The following is a 26,179-nucleotide window of genomic DNA, read 5'->3' on the forward strand; positions in this document are numbered from 1 at the left end:
GATCTATATCTACCTAAGTGGTGAGCACAGTGCTGGGCACAGTCAATGCTTAACAACTGTCAGTCAGTCATATTTATTGAGTGCTTACTGTGTGCACTAACTAAGTGCTTGGGAGAGTACAATATAACAGACAAATTCCCTGCCCACAGTGAGCCTATAGTCTAGAGGGGGAGACTGACATTAGCATAAATAAATTTGTTGCACCAATATTATCATTACTTTTATAATTCACCCCAAGTTTTACAGGGACAAACTGGGAGATCTTTCTCTCCTGGGTTCGGAGATTTTCTCTCTGATCCACGCTTCATTATTTTTCCTGAACTCATTGTTCTCATTCCTGCTTTTGGGGGTAGGTTCCTAGTTTCTCTCATTCTTGTCCCCGACTCTGGGTGCCCATAATGTAGGGGTCTCTTTCTACTTACTTGGTGAAAGAACCTCAATACCAGCCACTACTAGGATGTACTTGAGTCCCTACTCCTCAAACTTTTTTTTAAATGGTATTTTTGAAGGCCCCTCTCAGGGTCGCACCTGGAGAGCTTCCAGTACTCTACCAGTCTCGACTACGGGAGGGAGAGTCAAGCAGATGCCTACTCATTCCATTCCTAGCTTGTGCAGTGGCTAGTGAGTGGAAGGCAATCTGCTACAAATCAAAATTCCCCTGTGCTGGGCAGCAGTGACACGGGAGAGACTCGAGGGCAGAGACTCAAGTTGAGTGCGAGGAAGGAGACGTTAGTAAACCACTTCTGTATTTTTACCAAGAAAACTCTAGGGATCCACTTCCAGAACGATTGTAGATGGAAGTGGGGCGTTCTGGGAGAGATGTGGTGTCGCTATGGGTCGGAGAAGACTCAACAGCATAAGACAATTTTTTAAGCTCTCACGACGTGCCAGGTACTGTACTAAGCGGTGGTGTAGATACAAGATAATTGGGTTGGGCACAGCCTCTGTCCCATATGGGGCTCACGGTCTTAATCCCATTTTCCAGATGAGGTAACTGAGGCCCAGAGAAGTTAAGTGACTTGGGTAAAGTCATGCAGCAAGCCAGGATTAGAGCCCAGAACCTTCTGACTCCCAGGCCCGTGGTCTTTCCACTAGGCCATGCTGCTTCTCAGACCTCAGGTTCTCACTCCACCCTCCACCCCACAGCACTTACTTACGTATCTTTATACTCATTTGCTCTAGATTCCCCCTCTAGACTGTAAATTAATTGCGGGCAGGAAATGTGTCTACCAACTCTGTGGTATTGTACTCTCCCAGGTACTTAGTAAAGAGTTCTACACACAGTAAGCACTCATAAATATGATTGATTGATAGAGCAGGGATTGTATCTACTTACTATATTGTCAAATTCCCAAGCACTTCGTACAGTGCTTGGCAGAGAAAGCTCTCAATAAATACCACTTAATAAATAAACCAGTAGTGTGCAGTGCTTCTCCTAGCTAGCAGAGGGTGACCCTTCATTCATTCATTCAATCGTATTAATTGAGCGCTTACTATGTGCAGAGCACTGTACTAAGCGTTTGGGAGAGTATACAATAATAATAATAATAATGGTATTTGTTAAGTGCTTACTATGTACCGGGCACTATACTAAGAGCTGGCGTGGATACACGCAAATCAGGTTGGACACAGTACCTGTCCCGCACTGGGCTCACGATCTTATTCTCCATTTTACAGGTGAGTTAACCGAGGCATAGGGAAGTGAAGTGACTTGCCTAAGGTCATACAGGGGACAAACGGAGGAGCAGGGATGAGAACCCATGACCTTCTGATTCTCAGGTCCGTGCTCTACCTACTATATCATGCTGCTTCCATAAACAGACACATTCCCTGCCCACGGTGAGCTTACAGTCTAGAGGGGGAGACAGACATTAACAGAAATAAACGAATGACAGATATGTAACTAAGTCTCATGGGGCTGGGATGGGGCGGGTTGGTGGGAGGGGGGAAATAAAGGAAGCAAGTCAATGTGACACAGAAGGGCGTGGGAGAAGAGGAAAGAAAAGAGAAGAGCAGAAAGTCGACGGTGGCAAAGGCAGTTTTTCTTGACTAGATGCCTAAGGGTGCCCTCGCCAGAAACCAAGGCAGACACCTCCAGAAGAAGGAAGTAGTCTCAGCTAGAGTGGTACACAGTAGTGATCGTGCCAACTGCTGGAGTGCTTCTCTTGATTCAAAAAAAAAGATGAATTTCGGGACCGCCCTGGCCCGATCTTCCTTTGTCCTTTGGGAGCTGTAATAGATGACTTGACTGCCTGGTTTGAGCTGGATCTCAGTTTAGCATTTTTTTCCCCCGTCCAGTCCAAGTTGAGGCCAGAAGGCAGGGCATCTCTGGATTGGGAGTACACGGGAGAAGGTTGACTGTTTCCCCTTAATAAAACCCATTTGCAGTAACGGCCTCGAGATGTACCAACTTCTTTGACTGTTCCTATCTCTGGACCTCTAATGGAGATTGACAGAGTCTGGAGTTTCAGGTAAATCCCATTGCCCGTTCCTACCTCCCATACCTCATTAAACAAAGAGAGAGAGAAATAGAGGAAGAGAGAGGGAGAGAGAGAGGGATTGAGAAGTGCAAGGAGGGAAATGTCAGCGGGAGCAGCCAAGCTCCTGGTGGAAACTTGCCCGTGCATAAAGAGGAAGCGGGGATACAGGGAGCCATCCAAGTGGACAGTCTTAGTGATAATAGTAATGATCATTATGGTATTTGTTAAGCACTTACTATGAGCCAAGCACTGTTCTAAACAGTGGCATAGATACAAGCTAATCAGGTTGGACACAGTCCTTGTCCCACATGGGGCTCACAGTCTTAATCCCTGTTTTACAGGTGAGGTAATTGAGGCACAGAGAATAATAATAATGATTATTATGGTATTTGTTTAACACTTACTCTGTGCAAAGCAGGGTTCTAAGCACTGGGATAGATACAAGGTAATCAGGTGGTCCTTATGTGGAGCTTACAGTCTTAATTCCCATTTTATAATAATAATAATAATGTTGGTATTTGTTAAGCGCTTACTATGTGCCGAGCACTGTTCTAAGCGCTGGGGGAGATACAGGCTAATCAGGTTGTCCCACTTGAGGCTCACAGTTAATCCCCATTTTACAGATGAGGTAACTGAGGCAAAGAGAAGTTAAGTGACTTGCCCACAGTCGCACAGCTGACGAGTGGCAGATCTGAGATTCGAACCCATGACCTCTGGCTCCCAAGCCCGGGCTCTTTCCACTCAGCCACGCTGCTTCCCATTTTAGAGAAACAACATAGCTCAGTGGAAAGAGCATGGGCTGGGGAGTCAGAGGTCATGGGTTTAAATCCCAACCCCGCTGCTTGTCAGCTGTGTGACTTTGGGCAAGTCACTTCACTTCTCTGTGCCTCAGTTACCTCAACTGTAAAATGGGCATTAAACTTGGAGACCCACGTGGGACAACCTGATCACCTCGTATCCTCCCCAGTGCTTAGAACAGTGCTTTGCACATAGTAAGCGCTTAACACATGCCATCTTTATTATTATTATTATTACAGATGAGGTAACCGACGCACAGAGAGGTCAAGCTACTTGCCCAAAGTCACAAAGCTGAAAAGCGGTGGAGTCGGGATTAGAACCCACAACCTCAGATTCCCAAGCCCGTGCTCTTTGCACTAAGCCACTTGCTCAAAGTCACACTGCAGGAAACCGGTGGGGCCGAAATTAGAATCCATGTCCTCTAACGCCCCAGCCCGTGCCCTTGCCACTGTGTCACGTCGTTTGGTAACAGGGCGTGTGGGGTGGGAGACGGGGAAGACCAGCCACAGGGCCAGTGAGGCTGGGGGCCACTGAGGGATCAAGAAGGAAGCCGGGACCCATCGACTGGGGGCGTGGGGGGGTGCAGGAAGGATGCAGGAAGCATTCTCAGGGCTAGAGAAGATCTGCTACTTACTGCCGAGCCACCGTTTCCCTCTTGGGAAGGGATTCAGAGCTCACCTCCATTTCTCCTTCTCCTCCTTTGCTCCCCCCTCCCCTTGAATACCTCCCCAAATGCTTCCAGCATGTGCTCAGCAGGCAGACGATAGAGCAATCCCATCACATTTGGAGAAAGCAGTGTGCAGAGTATATGGTGTCTGACCTCAGGAATCTTTCAGACATGAACACGCTCACACATCATACCGGTACATGCAGACTTTTTCACACCTGTGCACAAGTACATGACTACATCCAGACACTTCTCAGAGCTTGCCAGTATAAACAACTGAAACCCACAAAGCGTGTCTACCAACTCTGTCATACTGTAGTCTCTCAAGCGCTTAGTACAGTGTACCGCCCACGGCAAATGCTCAATAAATATCGTTTTCTTATGGTATTTGTTAAGCGTTTACTATGTGCCAGGTGCTCTATTGAATGCTAGGTAAATGCAAGCTAATCGGGTTGGACACGGTCTCTGTCTCACACGGGGCTCACAACCTCAATCCCCATTTTCCAGATGTGGTAACTGAGGCACAGGGAAGTTAAGGGATCTGTCCGAGGTCTCACCGCAGAAAAGCGGCGAAGCCGGGATTAGAACCCATAGTCCCTCTGACACCCAGGTCCAAACTCTATCTACTCGGTCAGGCTGCTTCTCATCAGTTGATTAATTGTGGTTTCTCCCAGGCACTCAGATGCAGTCACCCATGCAGGAGCATTTGGTTCTACAAACATCTCCCCTACCCCTCAGCCACCAAACACACACATTCACCCCCCCCCCATCCCATCCCCCCAGCCCCCATATGCTCCCACGGACACCTCCTTGTCCACTTTTTTAAAAAAATGGTTTTTCTTAAACCCTACTATGTGCCAAACACTGTTCTAAGCACTGGGGTAGATACAAAGTAATCAGCTTGTCCCATGTGGGGTTCATAGTCTTAATCTCCATTTTACAGATGAGGTAACTGAGACACAGAGAAGTTAAGTGACTTGCCCAAGGGCACGCAGCAGACAAATGGCAGAGCTAGGATTAGAACTCATGACCGTCCGACTCTCAGGCCCGTGCTCTATCTACTACGCCATAATGCTTCTCCACTTGCCCACCTACAATCGTCCCTGGAGTGCACTCTCTAACGGAGTTCTCATGTGGACTCTTGTGAACTAATTCTCTTCCCCTCTTCAAAACCCTACTTAGAGCTCACCTCCTCCAAGAGGCCTTCCCAGACTGAGCTTCCCCTTTTCCCTCCCTCTGCTCCCCCTTTACCCCCCCCTTCACCTCCCCTCAGCTAAGCCCTCTTTTCCCCCCTTTCCCTCTGCTCCTCCCCCTCTCCCTTCCCCTCCCCTCAGCACCGTACTCATCCGCTCAACTGTATATATTTTCATCACCCTATTTATTTTGTTAATGAGATGTACATCCCCTTGATTCTATTTATTTGCTATTGTTTTAATGAGATGTTCATCCCCTTGATTCTATTTATTGCTATCGTTTTCGTCTGTCTGCCTCCCCCGATTAGACCGTAAGCCCGTCAGAGGGCAGGGACTGTCTCTACTGTTACCGATTTGTACATTCCAAGGGCTCAGTACAGTGCTCCGCACATAGTAAGTGCTCAATAAATACTATTGAATGAATGACTCTTGACCCGGCATGCAACATTCTGGCCCAGTGTTGCAAACGATCCAGTTCTTGAGGTGCACTGGGAGACTCCAGAGAGGGCCGGAGCCGGGCATGTGGGATGTTCTGGGATCAGCCAGGACTCCAGTCATGTTGGGGGTGGGGCGGGGTCAGTCTCTTGGGGGACAGGAGGGGCCTGAGCTGTAGCGGTGGAGGGGTTCACTGATCTGGCAGGCTCAGCAGGATCCCACAGAGGTTATTGATTTGATGAGACTTGGGGGATCTTCCCTTGCGGAAAGAGCTGCAGTGGGGTTAGGGGCTGGGCGGGTCACGGTGGACACTGCCACTCTCTCACCCACGGAGATGTGGGAAGATCCCACTACATTCACATATTCCTTTATTCACTCAATCGCATTTATTGAGCACTTACTATGTGCAGAGCACAGTCCTAAGCGCTTGGAATATACAATTCGGCAACAGATAGAGACAATCCCTGCCCAGTGACGGGCTTACAGTCTAATCGGGGGAGACAGATGGACAAAAATAAGACAACATAGCCACAGTAAATAGAATCAAGAGGATGTACACTTCATTAACCAAATAAATAGGGTAATGAAAATATCTACAAATGAGCACAGTGCTGAGGGGAGGGGAAGGGAGAGGGTGAGGAGCAGAGGGAAAGGGGACTTCGCTGAGGGGAAGTGAAGGGGGAAAGGAGGAGGGAGCGGAGGGCGGAGGGGAAGCAGAGAGGGAGCAGAGGGAAAAGGGGAAGGTCAGTCTGAGAAGGCCTCTTGGAGGAGGTGAGCTCTCAGTAGGGCTTTGGAGAGGGGTCACATATGCCCACTCAGAAGAGCAGCAGGACCTAGCAGAAAGAGCCCAGGAGTTGGAAGACCTGGGTTCTAAACCTGACTCCCCCTCTTGCCTGCTGTGATATTTGTTAAGCCCTCACTAAGTGCCAGGCACGGTACTAAGCTCCGGGTTAGATACAAGCTAATCAGGTTGGACACAGTCCGCGTCCCACATGGGGCTCAGAGTCTTAATCCCCATTTTACAGATGAGGTAACTCAGGCACTGAGAAGTTAGATGACTTACCCAAAGTTACACAGCAGATAAGTGGTGGATCTGGGATTAGAACCCAGCTCCTTCTGACTCCCAGCCACATGATCTATCCATTAGGTCACGTCGCTTCACTAAGCACACTGCACGCAACTACGTGCCGTGTGTGGGCAAGTCGCTTAATTTCTCTTTGCCTCAGTTTCCTCATCTTTAAAATGGGGATCAAATACCTGCTCTCCTTCCTACTTAGACTGTGAACCCCATGTGGGCCAGAAATACATCCCCTGACCTCACGCACGTATGCATCCTTTTACATAGAGCACACTCACACAGGCCCACATTCAGAGGTGCAGAGATTTTTCCACACCCCGGTCACAAATAGAACCTCTATTGTCCTCCCCCGCCCACATGCACAGATATATAAATATGCACCCCAAATAACAAAACACACACACAGAGCGAACACCCATTCTCCTGCTCTCCCTCTGTTCCAGGACCCTCCCGCATGAAAGCGAAGCAGCACGGGTTTTTTCTGCCTCCTCGCTGGCATTGAAATTCAGCCTGCATCCTGCTCTTTAGCTCTCTGCACTCCGCCTCCACCCAGCGAGAATGCCAGAGCCTGCTGGCACTGAGCCCAGAGCAGGCAGCCCCAGAGCCTCCCTTCTGTGGGAAAGAGCCTCGAGGAACCCAGCACACGGAATTGGCAACTTTGGCAGTTCCACATCAGAAAGAAGACCCTGCTGTCTTCCCCCAGGAGCTTGGGCACAGGCCTGGGGGTGAGTGAGAGGCCATGAACCCTGTCTTCTTCCCCCAGCCTGCTGCCTTGAACACAGCCTCCTACGCCTCTTCTCTGCATCCATGGAGATGGGCGAGGTGGTACCCAGCTGCAGAGACCAGTTGGTACTGCTGGCGTAACGACCTTGAGAAACAGCGTGGCCTAGTGAAAACAGCCCTGGCCAGGGAGTCAGAGGATCTGGATTCTAATCCAAACTCTGCCACTTGCTTGCTGTGAGACCTTGGACAAGTCACTTCACTTCTCTGTGCCTCAGTTTCCTCAACTGTAAAAACTGGGATTAAATACCCGTGCTCTTTCCTACTTATACTGTGACTGTGGGACAGGGGGGCAGGGACGGTGTCCGGCCTGCTTATCTTGAATAATCGGTCCTCTAGACTGTAAGCTCATCCTCTAAACTATAAATTCACTATGGGCAGGGAATTTGTCTGCTATATTGTTGTATTGCACTCTCCCAAGCACATAGCACAGTGCTCTGCACACAGTAAGCACTCAGTAGGTACGACTGACTGACTGTGTGTTCCTCAGCACTTAGAACAGTGCTCGATGGACGGAAAATGCTTAACATGTACCGTGAAACAGATATAAACCCGGCACAGAGCAGTGAAGCCTCTCTTCTTTCCCCTAAGAACTTCATTCCCTGTTGAATGGGGTCAAAGCGAGGACAGTTAGAGGGCTGAAGTTTTGCCTTCCTTCTTAGTCCCCTCAAAGGAGCCAAGGGTCTCAGCAGAATCAATCAATCAGTGATTCGGTGGTATTTATTGTTTGTTTCATTGTACTCGTTAAGCGCTTACTGTCAGAGCACTGTACTAAGCTTTTACTAAGCAGAACAAGTGTGGGAGAGACCAAAAGAGGCCGAGGTGAGGCCCAGAGGGGGCTAATTGGACAGGTCACGGCAAAAGGGAAAGGAAAAACAATAATAATAATAATGATGATGGTATTTGTTAAGCGCTTACTATGTGCCAAGCACTGGTCTAAGCGCTGGGGTAGGCACAAGGTGATCAGGTTGTCCCACGTGGGGCTCACAGTCTTAATCCCCATTTTGCAGATGAGGTAACTGGGGAACAGAGACGTTAAGTGACTCGCCCAAAGTCACATAGCTGATAAGTGGTGGAGTTGGGATTAGAACCCACAACCTCTGACTCCCAAGCCCATGCTCTTTCCACTGAGCCATGCTGCTTCTCTAATGGACTGAATGAGACTGCAAAATGGACTGCATACAGAATTAAACCTAGGAAAAGGGAGTATTGTGGAGCTTTACAAACACGACAGTTTAGACCTCATTTCCCTGGAGCCAGGAGACTGGACCAGGTTACCTTTTGAACTCCCGTCCAGCGCTAGGAGTTTATGATAATGATGAAGACACACTCAGTTTCCGAGTTTCACTGATGTTTTGGTCCCAAGTTTTTTTAAGCATCAGAGCCTCAGAGAAGTTGAGGAAGGAGGACAAAATTTTGACTGGAGTGGTCCTTTCTGGAGCCAGGTACTCCGTGGATAGGCAGTCCAGATGTTCGCATCACAAAGAGATGGATGTTCTGGACACACACTGAATTTCATTTCTGGGAAATGAATCCGGATGCACCTGGGAACTTTGCCTCGGGATCTGGAAAAAAAATAAATCAAAATCTGTGGGAAGGAAGTGTAGACAGTTGGCTGGATCTGCTCGGTGGCTCCAGATGCAAACTTTGCGTCTGTCTCTATGTGTGTATCCTGGGCGACCATAAGTGCCAGCTTTTCCTTTTGAGCGTCGGGGGCGAGTGAAGGGCCGGGGGGGGGGGGGGTGGTTTCCAGGAGAAAGAGTGAAGAAAGATAGGAAAGAAACGCTCAGCCAGACTCCAAGAGATGTTGTCAGAAAGCCAGAGATTCAGGCAGGAGTCATAGAATAGTTGAATTTATAGAGTGCTTTCATTTTTGCACAGCCCATACATTTATCTCACTTTGTCCACACATCATCTTTGCTGTGCAAGTATTATTGCTACCAGTTTCCAGAAGAGGAAAGTGAAGTCCAAGGAGGATAACTGCAGACCGTAAGCTCCTTGAGGGCAGGGGTTGTGTTTATCAGAGTGTACTTTCCCAAGTGCTTAGTACAGAGTTCTGTACACATTAAGTGCCCAATAAATACCATCAAGTGATTGGTTGATAGCTGGTTCGCCCAAAGCCAAACAGCACATCAGTGGCAAAGCTGGCACTAATCAGTAGAAGGATCGATTGTATTTATTGAGCACCTACTATACTGTACTGTATTGTGCCATGGCACTGTGCTAAGCCTTTAGGAGAGGACGGTAGTTAGAAGGCACGATCCCTTCCTTAAAGCGGTATAGTAGGAGAGACAGACACTAAAATGGATTACGAATAGGAGGAAGAGAATATGTATATGAGAGGGCTTAAGTAGTGAAGTTTGTAAGACAACGTGTACCCGAGTGCTACAGGTGGCTAAGAGAACACAAGTGTTTAGTTGTGGTATTTTTTAAGCACTTATGTACCAAGTACTGTACTAAGTGATGGGGTAGGCGCAAGATAATCAGATCCCACATGAGGCTCAGCCTAAGCAGGAGGGAGAACAGGTATTGAATTAGGAGAAGAAACGTGGCTCATTGGAAAGAGCATGGGCTTGGGAGTCAGAAGTCATGGGTTCTAATCCCGGCTCCTCCGCTTGTCAGCTGTTTGACTTTGGGCAAATCACTTCACTTCTCTGGGCCTCAGTTACCTCATCTGTAAAATGGGGATGAAGACTGTGAGCCCCACGTGGGACAGTGTCATTACCTTGTATCGCCCCAGGGCTTAGAGCAGTGTTTGGCACGTAGTAAGTGCTTAACAAATGCCACGATTATTATTATTATTATCACCATTTTGCAAATGAGGTAATTGAGGCACAGAGAACTTGTCACTTGACCAAGGTACACGACAGAGCCAGGACTAGAACCCAGGTTCTCTGACTCTCAGGCCTGGGCTCTTTCCGCTAAGCCATGATGCTTCTCTATTCCACAGGATCTGAGGTGGGCTTTGAGGGGACTGGGCTGGTCATTCAAGCTAGAGGAGAAACTTGAAAGATTGCTGGAGAAGGCAGTATGGGCAGGGAACGTGTCTACCAATTCTGTTACATCGTCTTCTCCCAAGCAGTGCTCTGCCCACAGTCAGCGCTCTATAAATCTGATTGATTGAAACTCACTTCCATGGCAACAAAGTAGATGGCTCTCGCTCCTCAAATCTCAACCTGAGGGCTGTGGGAGTCATCCCTTTCACCTCTCTTTAAATTGGCCTCTCTCACCTCACCTGGAACCCCATCCACCTGCAGGCCCTCTTTGCTCTCTGACACAGATGGGAAGACTTCCTCAAGCTGCTTGACTCCTCTGTAGAGGGACATTTCCCGCTCCTTCCTCCTCAACAGAGATGTCGGGAAGAGACAGGGCATCAGAGAGAAAAATGCTTTGAGCATTGAAGGGGAAATGGTGCTTGGAAATCCAAGGTATTTATCTGCCTTTTACGTTTGCTTTTCTGGTTGTTTAGACTGTATGAGCCTCAGCCAAGTATATTAAATGAATGGAGATTTCCTGGTTACGGGTTAGGCATCCTCTTTCTCAAGTCATTTAATTTATTGCAGTAAAATTACTCCGGTCACCAAAAAATGGAATTTGTTAAGTGGCTACTATGTTCATTCATTCATTCAATAGTATTTATTGAGCGCTTACTATGTGCAGAGCACTGTCCTAAGCGCTTGGAATGTACAAATCGGTAACAGATAGAGACGGTCCCTGCCCTTTGACGGGCTTACAGTCTAATCCGGGGAGACGGACAGACAAGAACGATAGCAATAAATATGCTATAAATAGCAATGAATAACAATAACTATGTGCCAAGCACCGCTTCGAGGTCATCAGGTCCCGTATGGGGCTCACAGTCTAAGTAGGAGGTTAAACAGGTACTAAATTTCCATTTAGCAGATGAGGGAGCTGAGGCACAGAATAGTAAAATGACTTGCCCAGGGTCACGCAGAAGACAAGTGGCAGAGCAGGGATTAGAATCCAGATCCTCCAACTCCCAGACCCATGCTCTTTCCACTAGGCCATACCGCTCCACTAGTCCACACTGCTTCCCAAGGTGTGATCTGTGATCACCGAGGTGATCACGAATTTGACTTTGCTATAGCTTCAACTTCCACTTCTGTTTCAGCTTCTCCCCCGGCTCTAGGTCCTGATTTATCTTCTCCGCGTATGTTAGCGGGATAAATCTGCCTAGGAGAACAGCAGTATCGGAAAGCTGCACTGTTTTACTGAGGTTATCAAACCCATTATATTATTATTGCTTCACTTGGCTTCGCTTGCCAGGACAAATTTACCTCAGTGTGCCAGACAATTGAGGCCTCACAGCTGAATCTTCAAGTCAACAGACAGACAAGTCAAAAAGTCTTTATTGGGTGTCCCTGGGGAAAGAGCCCTGTTCTAGGCTCCTTCCTGTCCTCAGAGAGCTTAGAGTCTAATTGGGGTGCGGGAGTAAGACTGGTAAGTAGAAGGTTAGCATTAATATATTTATTTAGCTACAGAAGAGATGATCTGGAGCTGATCTGTCCCAGTGGTGGTGCAAAAGAAGTGGGGGAATGGAGAATTCGAGGCCTGGGGAGTGGCAGGGGCTAGATATGTGGCAGAGCCGGGTTTAGAACCTAAGTCCTCAGACTCCTAGGCCTGTGTTCTATCCACTGAACCGTGCTGCTGCTTATAAAAAGGAGAGAATTACTCCTGCTCTTCCCTGTTGTGTGGACAAAGGAAATGATGGCGTTTGGCATATTCATATACACTTCGCATATAACTGGAGGGTTGTGGTTATAAATCTCTATCCGTGGTTCTCAAACATTTTCATCCAGCCACTTCCCCCAAGGGCCGCCGTGATCCCTCACTCTCTTTGTCACCTTTCTGTGCCGTTGATAAGTGGAGAAAAATGATTACTGATGTGTCAGGCTTTTATCCCTGGAGTTTTTTCGGGATGAAAACCCTAAAGGACATCTTCTGAGTGTGGTAGACTTGACCGACTCTGTCTGAACGTGTTAAGGTCTCTGTAAACTTCAGGAACTCAGCCCCTCTGAGCTAGAGCACACCTGAACGTGTGATATTCCCTGTCACCACCCAGTGATTTACATTTATTGGAGAAGCAGTATGGCCTTGTGGAGAGAGGCCTGTGAGTCAGCAGAACTGGTTTCTAATCCTGGCTCCTCCACTTGGCTGCTGCGTGACCTTGGGCAAGTTACTCGATTTCTGCGGGCAAGGAACTTGACTTCTGTATACGTCAGTTTTCTCATCTGCAAAATGGGGATTCAATATTTGTTCTCCCTCCTACTGGGAGCCCCACAGGGGAGCTGATGATCTTGTACCTACTCCAGGGCTAGGTACAGTGCTTGGCACATAGTTAACAAGTACCACAATTATTATTACGGTCATCACCCTCCCCCAGATCTGCACTGGAATTAGTTGGGATTCACTAATCTAGCCCGGGTTGTGTCTGGAAGGAAAACTTATTCCTCGAGGGGCTTTCCTTCCCCACTCCTGTTCATTCGGTCCCAAATAAGGATATTGCTACCTAGAGCACAAGATCCACAGGTAATTCTTTTTATTTAAGAAAGGAGATGAAAAGTATTTCACTGTAGCTAAAGGAAGGCTTAAGCTTCGGGTGAAAGAAATCAACATTTAACAAGCACACATTGTAAAATAAAACAGCATCATAACTAGGTCAAAAGAGCATAAAATAAAATCCAGTCATAAAAATACTATCTTTCTTTCCATTTCCTGAACTAGCAGTTCTCCAAATGGAAGGTTTGAAAAGGTTCCTCAGCCCAACCGGCTTAGATCTAGGCTTAGATGGAAGCTAGTAGGGGTGGAAGTGGGCAAGCCCAGCAGAGGGAATGGACTTGGAGGGAGACAGAGACAGGAAGAAAAGGGCAGAGGGGAAGGAAGGAAGGAAAGGGGGAAAGAGGAAAGGGGAAGATGAGGATGATGGGAGAAAGGGGGAACAAAGGAGAATGGAAGGAGGGAAAAAGAAGGTATGGGGAGGGGAGGATGCAGAGGGTTAGCATTATTTGTGGAATAGCTGCTGCTATTCCATAGTCAGTCAAGGACAGGGCCAGATTAATAATCATGTTGGCATTTGTTAAGCGCTTACTATGTGCAGAGCACTGTTCTAAGCGCTGGGGTAGATACAGGGTCATCAGATTGTCCCTCGTGAGGCTCACAGTCTTCATCCCCATTTTACAGATGAGGTAACAGAGGCACAGAGAAGTGAAGTGACTTGCCCACAGTCACGCAGCTGACAAGTTACCGAGCCGGCATTCGAACCCATGACCTCTGACTCCCAAGCCCGGGCTCTTTCCACTGAGCCACTCTGCCCTCCTGGGGGTCTCTAGACTATTTCAGTTTTGCAGGGCCCCTTACATGACGCCTGATGTCGTCATGTCACGCTGTGAATGCTGCAATGGATGACATCATTACATCATGCTGCACATTGCAGTGTATATAGATTGCACTGTTCCTGCATCTGTTTCCAGGTGCGAGAAGCAGCGTGGCTCAGTGGAAAGAGCCCGGGTTTGAGAGTCCGAGGTCATGGGTTCTAATCCCTGCTCTGCCACTTGTCTGCTGCGTGACTTCGGGCAAGTCACTTGACTTCTCTGTGCCTCAGGTCCGTCATCTGTAAAATGGGGATTAAGACTGTGAGCCCCATGTGGGACCACCTGATCACCTTGTATCCCCCCCCCCCAGCGCTTAGATCAGTGCTTTGCACATAGTAAGCGGTTAACAAATACCATCATCATTATTATTATTATAATCCATGAGGACCAAGCTATGTGCTGCCACCTTTCCCTGCCCCCTGCAGCCCCTTCCCCCTCCCGTGACCTGCCTCGACCTCAGCAGTCTTGATCCTCCGGGTCTTTGAGTGTCCTGGCCCTGTGGGAGCCCCATCCCCGGAGCCTGTGATAGCGGTGGAAATGACGGGAGAACCATAGATACGTCAGGGCAGTATTCCAGGAGCCCGAGCTGAACTGTGAGCATGGACCCACAGAGTCACCCGTCTCAGCCTCGCTCAGCCTGGGCGAAGCTCCTTTCCTAAATAAGGGAAGGGAAAGGTAGGAGGGCTTTGTTCCCTTTCTCGTGTCACTTTACACCTTGGAGATTCATCTGTTCTGCTCACTGTTCTCAGTGCTTTGGCCACTGGTCCTGGGGCTTCACTGACTGGCCTTGGGTCTCTGCCCACAGACCCCAGGACTCTGCCCACTGATCCCTGGTCTCTTCTCACTGCCTACTGGCACGGCAGGGCCCTAGCAAGCCCTGAAACAAACTATATCCTGAGCTCGAGCGAGTCCAGGACTGACGCCTGCATGCTCAGCTGCGATTCCTCAGTCACATCTCGCTGAGTTCAACCCAGACCCAGCAGCCTACAGGTGGAGAGTGGTGTCCTCCATAGCTCCACTTAGGGCAAAGGCAAACTATTCAGACCCGGATAAGAAATAATAAGCCCACAGTGAGTTTACAGTCTAGAGAGGGAGACAGCAATATTAATAAATTAAACGTATGTACAGAAGTGCTGTGGGGTTGGAAGGGAGGATAAATAAAGCGAGCAAGTCAGTGAAAGAGTCACGTAAAGAAAATGGAAGGGGAGAAGAAGCGGTAGCGTGGCCTAGTGGATAGAATACGGGCCTGGGAGTCTGAAGGACCTGGGTTGTAATTCCGCTCCTCCCGTTGCCTGCTGTGTGACCTTGGCCAAGTCACTTAACTTCTCTGTCCCTCACTTACCTCATCTATGAAAAAGAAATTAAGACTGTGAGCCTCATATGGGGCAGGGACTGTGTCCAATCTGATTATCTTGTTTCTACCCCAGCACTTAGTACAGTGCCTGCCATATAGTAAGCACCAACAAATACCACTGAGAAAAAGGAAGGCAGGAAAGGGAGAGAAATCTGGGATTAGTTACGGGCAGGGAACGTGTCTGCTAATTCTGTCGTACTTTCCCAAACTCTTAGTACAGTGCTCTGCACATAGCAAGGGTAAACGTCCATCACCCGTGCCGCTTTCTCTGCGCCTTGTCTGCACACAAGTGAGAAACAAATGGAGCATGAGAAAAGATTCAGCTAAAATAATTACAAGTTACAACAAATCAATTGGAACTGTGTAAATAGCCTTCAGGCAGGTGGGTGATAGTGTGTTCTTTAGCTTAACACGTGGCTGTCCTTCCCATGGCTGCTGCTTCTTCTACTCCTGTGCCCAACTGGAATCTGAGGATGGGGTGGGAGGAAGGGTTTCTAGGAATGGCAGGGCAACAGGATGCCAGCAGTGATAATAATAATAATAATAACTGTGGTATGTGTTAAGCGCTATGTGCCGGGCAATTTACTAAGTGCTGGAATGGATGCGAGTAAATAGGGTTGGACACAGTCTCTGTCCCACATGGGGTTCACACTCTCAATCTCCATTTTACAGATGAGTTAAGTGAGGCACAGACAAGTGATTTACCCAAGGCCACACAGTAGAATTAGAACCCATAACCTTCTGAGTCCCAGGCCCGTCCCCTACCCACTATGCCATGCTGCTTCCCCAGTGACCAGGGAGGGCCCTTTTGCTCTTCAGGTGTCTAACCCTACTAAGGAAGTTGGAGAGGGGAGTTAAGGGATTTCAAGCGTCAGCTCACTCCCAAGGATTGGGAGAGGTGAGGGCAGGGGACTCTGTCTACTGGTCCTAGGACTCTGCCCACAGATTGATGGGCAAGCACTTAGTATAGTGCTCTGCCCATAGTAAGTGCTCAATAATACCATTAATGATGACAATCATGGGGAGATAAATCGAGGAAGGGCTCCTGGAGAATCGAGCCAGGGCTCTGGGCTTGACTAAGGCTGGCAGGAAAGTCCTGGCCTGGCAGAGGAGGCAGCCCTGCCCCAGGCCCCACCTGTCACCTCGTAGGTTGAGCTCCCGGAGCTGTCATTAGAGGCCCAGCAGCTAATTCTCAGGGACGCTGCAAAGGCAGAAGCCAAGAACCCTGCGGTGTTGAAAATTTGATAGCTTTGCAAGGCGTGTTAGAAAAATCCTCCGAGGGAGACGGCGGGGAATGTTTGCTGCTGAAATTCCACGTCCGTAGGCAAGAGACTTTGCCAGAGGCCCTCTGCACCCTCCCCTGCCCCCCTTCCCTCCTCCAGCTGCCCTCCTCGGGGCAGGCATTAGGGATGTGGCACCTTGTGCTTGTCTCCTGACGGGAATGCTGAGCTGGAACGGATCCATCTGGCTTTTGGTGGAGAAAGAAGCGGCATGGAGCTTTCGGTTGCAAATGGTTTGGTCCTGGGGCTGTTGGGGGGAGAGCCAGGGCCAAGTGAATTGAGGAGAAACAGCTGGGGCAGATCCTCTCTATATTCCTGTTCCTCCAGTCCCTTTTGCTCTCTCTTCCTTGAGCCAGTCTGCTTTAGCTGACTACCCCACCACCTGAATGACCTCCAGGGTTCAAGTTTCCAGTGACTGCCAAGAAGTGGCAGTCAGAAAGGGGAGGATTGAGGGATGAGGCTCCACAGCTTCTTCCTCCTCTCCCCTTCTAGACTGTAAGCTAGCTGTGGGCAGCAAACATGTCTACCAACCCTCATAGTGTACTCTCCCAAGCGCTTAGTACAGCGCTCTGTATACGGTAAGTGTTCAATAGTACGATTGTTTGGTTCTTCCTCATCTCACTGTCGGCAGTTGGGATGGCCATTTCCCAGGAGTTCTGGTGTGGCCATGATGTGGCCTTGCGGTGCTGGGAATTTTCCAGAAGCCCCTAGGGGCGTTGGCCGAGGTGGCAGCTGGGGAGTGAGGTGGAACTGACAAGAGTTTGCAGTCATGCTTCAAGTGGCCCCCGGAAAGCCCAGGGTGGGGACTGGGGCCCCGGGCCTCTCAGCAGGAGCTCCCTGACCCCCGAACTGGCCAAACTGATGTGGTGGCAGGCCTTAAGCACCCCGGTCCTGCTGGAGAGGATCCTGGTCTTGGGCCGTGAGGGGAGCGGCTCTCAGAGTGGTACCACGAGTACTGTGTGTGTGTATGGGCACTCCTGCACATGGGTCTTTTTTTATGGTATTTGTTAAACACTAAGTGCCAAGCACTGTACTACGCACTGGGGTAGATACAAGTTAATCATGTTGAACAAAGTCTACATCCTACGTGTGACTCACGATTCCCGTTTTGTAGATGAAGGAACCGAGCCCCAGTGAAGTTAAGTGATTTTATCCAAGGCCACACAGCAGACAAGTGGTGGAGCCGGGATTAGAACCCCGATCCTCTGACTCCCGGGCCCGTGCTCTTTCCACTAGGCCATACTGGGAGGGGTGTCTGTGTCTGCCTGTATTGAGCAAACGGCCCCTTCTCTCAACCCACTCGTTACCTGGCTTCCACCCTCCTTTCCCCCCTCTTCCTCTTCTGTCCTCCATTTCCTTTTCTCCGTATTCTCATCCCCCTCTCTTGGCCGCCTTCTCTCTCTCAGCCTTTGTCCATCTGTCTCTCTAATTCTTTGTCATTTTTGTCTACTTTGAGCTCACAAAAATCTGGTCACCTGAATGTCCTACACCCCATCCCCCACTGCATACATAATATGTATCCACAACTACAAAAACATGAATGCAATCAATGATATTTACAGACCACTTACTTTGTGCAGAACACCGTACTCCACATTTGCAGCCAAGCAAACACACACACACACACACACTCAAACTTGCAGATTTCTGGTTTATTGTGAGCAACAATGTTCACCAAAATTCCAGCACCAGAGTGACTTTGGCCACTTCGAATTAATCCTTAAATTGCTCTAGAACACACCCCTCTCTTCTGCTCAGCTTCACTACTTCTCCCTCGTTGGCTGTCATGTCCTCTGCTCCCACCTTTAACTCCGTCCCAAAGGACCCCCACCCCCGACCTCCTCTGACTCTGATGATCTCGCCAACTTGTTGAAAAAATTGAAATCATCCAGTGTGAACACCCCAAAAATCTCTCCACAGGTCCCCAGCTCCTTCCCACCTCCACGTCTGTCTACTCTCTTACACCTTCCCGGTGGCCTCTCAAGAGTAGATCTATCAGTTGCTTTCAAAACCTTCCCCCTCCACCTGGGCCCTTGACCCATCCCTCCCCACCTTCTCATTTGTGCCCACTCAACAATGGTTTCTTGTCTCTGATGGCTCCTCCCTCTCTGCTTTCAAACATACCCTCATCTCCTCTATTCTACAAACAGCTTCCCTGCACCATCCTGTTATGGCCCCTTCTCCCTCCTTCCCTTCACATCTAAACTCTGTGAATGGGTAGTGTGCATCTGCTTCCTCCAATTCCTGTCCTCCAACTCTCTCTACAATCCAGTTTCTGCCCCTTTTACTCTGTTTCGACTACTCTCTCCAAAGACACCAACATATACCATTTGTTAAGTGCTTAACAAATATCAAAATTATTATTATTATCACACAATTGGTCTTTCCCACTTCCAAGTCTTATTGAAGGTACATCTCTTCCAAGAAGCTTTCTCTGACTAAGCCATCTTCTCCTCTTCTCCCACTCCCTTCTGCACCATTCTTACTTGCTCCTTCATTCATCCTCCCTCCCATCCTCATGGCGCATATGTATATATCTGTATATAACTGTAGTTTTTTTATATTAATATCTATCCTTCCTCTTGACTGTGAGCTCGTTGTGGGAAGAAATGTGCGTGTTGTTGTATTATACTCTCCCAAGAGCTTACTACAGTGCTTTGCACGCAGTAAGCACTCAATAAATACGATTGAATGAATGGATGAATGAACCTCCTCCCCACCCAATCTAAAAGATTCTACACTGCCCTAATCTTCGCCAGCCCTTCTGGAAAAACTCACTAACCTTCGTTTTTCTGACACAGTTCACTACTGGTTCTTTTTTTCATGTGGTATTTGTTAAGCGCTTACTATTCGCCAAGTACTGTTGCAAGTGCTGGGGCAGATACGAGTTTAACAGATTGGACACAGTCCCTCTCCCACATGGGGTACGCAGTGTAAGTTGGAGGGAGGAAGATTTATTCCCCAGTTTACAGATGAGGTAACTGAGAGACAGAGAAGTTTAAGTGACTTGCCCAAGGTCACAGAGCTAACAATTACTAGATGCTGGATTAAAACCCAAGTCTTCTGACTCCCAGGCCTGTGCTCTTTGCATTAGGTCACGTTGCTTCTCGTAACTTCTTCTTCTTCTCTAACTTCTCTCGTCTATCCTTCTCAGTCTCTGTTTCCGGCTCTTCCTCTGCCTCCCACTCTCTCAGAGCTCTGTTCTGGGTAGGCTTCTCTTCTCAATCTGCACTCACTCCCTTGGGGAGTTCATCGGCTCTACACAGATGATTCCCGCATTTACCTCATTAACACTAACCTCTCTTATTTCTCTGGAATTTCCCATTTCGCTCTGCCTCTGGGGCATCTCTAAATGCATGTTCCACCAACACCTCAAATCCTGTCAATTTTTCCTCGAACATTTCCAGGATCTGCCTCTTCCTCTCCATTCAGGCACTTCTTATATCTTGGCTTGACTTTAGCTCTAAGAGAAGCCATGTGGCCCGATGGATAGAGCACGGGCCTGGGAGTCAGAAGGACCTGGGTTCTAATCCTAGCTCCGCCACCTGCCTGCTATGTGACCTTGGGCAACTCACATAACTTCTCTGTGCCTCAGTTACCTCATTTGTGAAATGGGGATTAAGACTGTAAGCCCCCTGTGGGACAGGGACTGTGTCCAACCTGATTAACCTGATCTACCCCAACGCTTAGAACAGTGCTTGACACATAGTGTTTAAGAAATGCCATTGTTATTATTATTATTAATATTATTAACTCTTTGCTAATCTTCCTGCCTCTAATCTCTCCCCTCTCCAGTCCCAGCTTCACTCTGCTACCCAGATGATTTTTCTAAATCTCTGCTCTGCACACTTTTCCCCACTCCTCAAAATCCTTTAATATTTGCCCATTCCTCTCTGTATCAAGCAGAAACTCCTCACCATTGACTGGAAGGCTGGTGCATTGCTTTCAACTAATATACTCACTGTGTATTAGACTCACTGTGTCTTGTTCTCATTTCTCTTGTGGCTGACCGGCTGCTTGTAACCTCTTTCCTGCTTGGAACTCCCTCCTTCTTCCTATCTGAGAGATCACAAATCCACATCTTCAACTCCTTCTGATAACCCATCTGCTCCAGGAAGCCTTCCCTGGTTAATTTCTAATTTCCCCACTTTATATCTTCCCAACTATGGCTTCAGTACTTCAGTGTCACCTAAGTACTTAAGTATTCACATCCTTCACATAGCATCAGTGTACTTTTATCTTTAAACTCTTTTACTTCCCTCTATTTGGATTTTTTTTTAGTGTGTGCCTCAAGCAGGGAAGGTGTTTCAGGCCAGAGACAAGATGTGGGTGAAGGGATCAGTGCTGAGGTACATGAGACTGGGTTAGACCTATATGGAAACCTCAGCCTTCTGGCTATTCTAACCCCCAAACCCCACACCTTTCTCTTAAATATACAGATCATTGAAAACAATCTATATTTTTCAGTGACCGAGGTAATTTTGATCATTTGCGTATGCAGACCAAGAAGCAAAGTGGGGAAGGCTGATGTGGGAGAGAGAAAGCAGGGGCTGGAGGAGGGCACAAGTAAAGTTGGAGGATGGAGATTTCAGAACAGCTTTCCTTGACTAAATGTCTCTACCGGCACTGAGAAGCAGTGGAAGCAGTGTGGCTTAGTGGCAAGAGCCCAGGCTTGGGAGTCAGAGGTCGGTGGGTTCTAATCCCGGCTCCTCCACCGATCAGCTGTGTGACTTTGGGCAAGTCACTTCACTTCTCTGGGCCTCAGTGACCTCATCTGTAAAATGGGGATGAAGATTGTTAGCCCCACTTGGGACAACCTGATGACCTTGTATCTCCCCTAGTGCTTAGAACAGTGCTTGGCACCTAGTAAGCGCTTAACAGATACCATAATTATTATTATTATTAATTATTATTACTGAGAGTCTGGACTCACATTGCAGCAAGAAGGATTTAGGTTAGACAGAGGAAATTTCCTCCTGCCTGGGAAGGGGTTGAGGTTATGAAAAACTGACCAAGGAAGCAGTGTGACCTAGTGGAAAGGGCATGGGCCTGGGAGTCAGAGGATTTGATTCCAGATCTTCCAGTTGCCTGCTTTGTGACCCTGGGCAATTCACTGCACTTTTCTGTGCCTCATTTCCCTTATCTGCAAAATGACAATTCAATACCTGTTTTCCCCCACTACTAAGACTGGGAGCCCCACCTGGGAGCTGATGATCTTGTATCTACCCCAGTGTTTAGTATAGCTTTTGTTGTATAGTAAGCACTTAAATACCACAATTATTATTATGATCCAGGAAGATTGGTGGAGGGGAGATCAAGGGAGATCTCTATTCCTAGAGATCTTTCACATTCTGTAGGCTTTACACCCAACAGGGGCCTAATAGGTTAGTGGCTTGCTAAAATACGATTCCTATAATAAATGATATTCGTCCAGGTGATCTTAATTTTGTTTGTTTTTAGTGATATTTGTTAAGTTCTTACTATGTTCCAGGTTCTGTACTAAGCACTGGGGTAGATAACAAGCTAATGAGATTGGACGCTGTCCCTATCCCACATGGGGACTCACAGTCTTAATCTCCATTTTCCAGATGAGGTAACAAAGGCACAGAGAAGTTAAGTGACTTGCTCAAAGTCACACAGCAACAAGTGGACTAGAGCCCAGTTCCTCTGACTCCCAGGCCTGAGTTTTAACCACAAGATCAAGCTGCTCTTTGGATTCCACCAACTGAAGCTCTGCTTTACGAGCTGTCCGTAAAGTGGCACCGGCTTCGCGGAGGCATGGAAAGCAGGGTGGGCTCAGGCCCAGGAGTTCCCTACCAAGAGCTCAGTCTCGCTCACAGCCCTCACGCCCTGTTCCCGAACCCCATGACCGGTACCCGCTCCCGCCTGACCCCCACAACCCACAGCCTGTCCCCTCCTGCGGAGTAGGAGCCATGAGGTGTGCGTCGGGGAGGGGAGGAGAAGAGAACAGGACCTCTCCCACACCAGGAGAGGTGGACCTAGAGGGGAAGGGAGGCTGACAACACAAGACTAGTGGGATTAAGGCTCGGAATTCATTAGGGCAGGGCTGCGACGCTGAACGCCTCACCCTCACACATAGCCAATGCTTCCCCTTGTAATGACATTAAGCAGAATTACACATCATGACTCTGGCTAATCAATCTCCATAGAGTTTCTCTGTCTGCATTAGTACAGCAAGCTCCCTCTGAAGATACTTATCCCTAGATTCCACCCCTGTGTTGCTTCCCTGGTAGCTTCAGGGGTCATTAGAGAAATGGTCATTAGTCCATTCGGGAGTCCTTCCAGACCTCCACTCTGACCTCGCCACAATGCTCCAAGCCCCCTGATACTTTCCAGGGCCAACGCAAGCTCGGTGCCAATGCCGGGACTCTCCTCTGCTCATCCCCTCCTTCTTGCCTTCCTACCAGTGCTCATCAGTCCCCGTTTTACCCCTGCATGGGAGCCTCTAGACTGCGAACTCATTGTGGGCAGGGAATGTGTCGATTTTTGGTTACATTGTACTCTCCGTTGTGCTTAGTACAGTGCTTCACGCACAGTGAGAGCTCAATAAATACAGATGAATGAATGAATGAGGGCTCTCCTGGAAAGCTTCCAGGGACGGAGGCTCCACAACCTTCCTCTGCCCCTCCGCTTCTGGGGACTACCCATCCCGGGAGGCTGGGAAGTCCTTCCTGGAGTCCCATTATATCCTTCTTGTTTCAGCTGCAGGAAGGTGCCTTATCCTTATGCCTTATGAGAAGCAACGTGGCTTGGTGGAAAGAGCACGGGCTTGGGAGTCAGAGGTCATGGGTTCTAATCCCGGCTCCGCCCTTTGTCAGCTCTGTGACTTTGGGCAAGATATTTAGCTTCTCTGTGCCTCAGTTACCTCATCTGTAAAATGGGGATTAAAACTGTGAGGCCCACATGGGACAACCTGCTCACCTTGTATCTTCCTCAGCACTTAGAACAGTGCTTGGCACATAGTGAGCGCTTAACAAATACCATAATTATTATTATTATCCTCAGGTCACCTTTCTAGAGACCCAGGACAGTGGGCATCTCCCCAAGAGACAGTTTTGAATACCCCTCCTCCCCGTTTCTATTCCCCAGAGGAAAGATGTGAAGCCACGGGAACTAGAGTGGGAGAAAGCCGAGGGATCCTGGGGGAAATGGGAGTGGATCTGTGGTGCTCAAAGCCCTGGAAGTGGACTGGCCCCGGTTGTTGGCCCAGACTGGGAGTTCTTTTGTGGTAATTAAGTGCTTACTATGTGTCAGGCAGTGAACTGAGTGCTCAAGTAGATTCAAACTAATCAAGTTGGACAGAGACCATGCCCCACATGGGGCTCACAGTCTTAATCTCCATTTTACAGATAATGTAACTGAGGCACAGAGATGTGAAGTGGCTTGCCCAGGGTCACAGGGCAGATGTGGCAGAGTCAGGATTAGAACCCAGGCCCTTCTGACTCCCAGGCCCGTGCTTTATCCATTAGGCCACACTACTATGTGCCAAGAATTATAGTAAGCAGTGGCGTGGGTACAAGATACTAAGGTTGGACACAGTCCCTGTCCCATATAGGACTCATAGTTTAAGAGGAATTTGATCACCATTTTACAGATGAGAAAACTGAGGCCCAGAGAATTGAAGTGACTGTCCAAAGTCACAGAGCAGGCAAATAGTGGCGATGGGATTGGAACCCAAGTCCTCTGACTCCCAGGCCTGGGCTCTCTCCCTTAGGTCACATGGCTTTTCTGCTTCTCCCTCATGTGACCTAGAACAGGAAAACACCTGTTCCCCCCTCAGTCAATCAATCAGTTATTTATTGAGCGCTTTCTGAGTGCAGAACACTGTAATAAGCACCGGGATAGATACGAGTAATAATAATAATGGTATTTGTTAAGCACTTACTATGTGCAAAGTACTGTTCTAAGCACTGGGGGGATACAAGGTGATCAGGTTGTCCCACGTGGGGCTCACAGTTTGAATCCCCATTTTCTAGATGAGGTAACTGAGGCACAGAGAAACTAAGTGACTTGCTCAAAGTCACACGGCTGGCAAGCGGCGGAGCCGGGATTGGAACCCACATCCTCTGACTCCCAAGCCCGTGCTCTTTCCACTAAGCCACGCTGCTTCCAATCAAGTTGGACACAATTCCTGTCCCACGTAGGGTCCACGGTCTTAATCCCCATTTTACAGATGAGATAAACTAAGGAACAGGGAAATGCAGTGACTTGCCCAGGTCACACAGCAGATGAGTGGAGGAGCTGGGATTAAAACCCAGTTCTTCTGATTCCCAGGTCCATTCCCTCTCTCTACTAGGCCATGCTATTTCTCTTGAAGCTGCCCTAGTGGCCAGCATAAAGAGGCAAAGCCCTCAGGGAGAAGAGCAGGGATGAGTCTCTCCCTTCATCGAAAGGAGAAACTGAGATTCTAGGCAAGTATGGAATCGTGTCCCAGAACATACAGTCTGCCAGAGGAGAACTTGGGCGCGCAGGTAGAAGCCCCACAGACCCAGGCCAGGGTTCCTGGTCCCTTCTTCCTTCTGCCAGCTAAGTACAGGAATCACTGTATTTGAGAAGCAGCGTGACCTAGTGGAAAGAGCACGGGCCTGGAAGTCAGAGGACCTGGGTTCTAATTCTGGCTCTGCCGCACGCCTGGTGTGTGACCATGGGCAAGTCACTTAACTTCTCTGTGCTTCAGTTCCCTCGTCTGTAAAATGAGGATTAAGACTGTGAGCTGCGGTCTGTGTCCGACCTATCTTTTATCTACCTGAGAGCTTAATACAGTGCTTGATACAGAGTAAGTGCTTAACAAATACCATTAACCAAAAAAATCAGCTCTTGTGGCTGGAAAGTCTAACCGAAGTCTACCGTGAATCCCTCTTGTTGCAGCTTGATGGCTGCGCAGGCTGGCTGGGGATTCCTCCAGCCTGAGGAGGAAGGTCTCCGGTCCGGTCCCTTCTGGCAGTGGCTGCCCCGGTGGGGAGGAGCGGGCCCGAGCTCCCGAGCAAGCCTGCGGACCCTCGCCAGCTCAGCTGTGTCGCAGCTCACCCCGTTGCCATGGTCACACCAGAGTCTTCTAAAATAGCACACGGAGTAATAAGCAAAGGAGACCAGCCCCACAGCCAAAGCAGCTCCTGACATCTGGGAGCCCTGCTGTCCTGCTTGGGCATAGAAGGTGACATCTATGAGAAGCAGCGTGGCTCAGTGGAAAGAGCACGGGCTTTGGAGTCAGGGCTCATGAGTTCGAATCCCAGCTCTGCCACTTGTCGGCTGTGTGACTGTGGGCAAGTCACTTCACTGCTCTGTGCCTCAGTTCCCTCATCTGTAAAATGGGGATTAAGACTGTGAGCCCCACGTGGGACGACCTGATTCCCCTGTGTCTACCCCAGCGCTTAGAACAGTGCTCGGCACATAGTAAGCGCTTAACAAATACCAACATTATTATTACATCTGGTCCGGGCCCCTTTCAGAAACCCGCCTCTCCGGGCCTTTCTCCCTCCTGAAGTTGGACAGGCTCTGGGACCACCTACTGGAGGGATAATAATGGTAATAATAATACATGATATACAGTATCATTATTATTAAGTATTATTATGGTACTTGTTAAGCGTTTACTATGGGCCAAGCACTGTTCTAAGCCCTAGGGTAGATATACGTTAATCAGGTTGGGCACAGTCCCTGTCCTACACGGGGCTCACGCTCTTAATCCCCATTTTACAGAT

The 26,179-nt window shown here is 48.7% G+C and overlaps 1 long non-coding RNA gene and 1 other non-coding gene across 2 annotated transcripts; one reads left to right on the forward strand and one right to left on the reverse strand.

Moving 5' to 3' along the window:
- The first annotated feature begins 510 nt into the window (after positions 1–510).
- On the forward strand, positions 511–648 carry LOC114813575. The gene has a single exon (XR_003761292.1). It is a non-coding gene; the product is annotated as a small nucleolar RNA SNORA7 (small nucleolar RNA).
- An 8,126-nt stretch (positions 649–8,774) lies between these two features.
- On the reverse strand, positions 8,775–25,491 carry LOC120638530. Its single transcript, XR_005660226.1, has 4 exons — positions 25,316–25,491; positions 20,420–20,512; positions 16,596–16,704; positions 8,775–8,996 (listed from the first exon to the last, which is right to left on the reverse strand). It is a non-coding gene; the product is annotated as an uncharacterized LOC120638530 (long non-coding RNA).
- Between the last annotated feature and the right edge of the window lie 688 nt (positions 25,492–26,179).

The sequence above is a fragment of the Ornithorhynchus anatinus genome, chromosome 7 (genome assembly GCF_004115215.2).
Source record: "Ornithorhynchus anatinus isolate Pmale09 chromosome 7, mOrnAna1.pri.v4, whole genome shotgun sequence".
NCBI lineage: Eukaryota > Metazoa > Chordata > Mammalia > Monotremata > Ornithorhynchidae > Ornithorhynchus > Ornithorhynchus anatinus.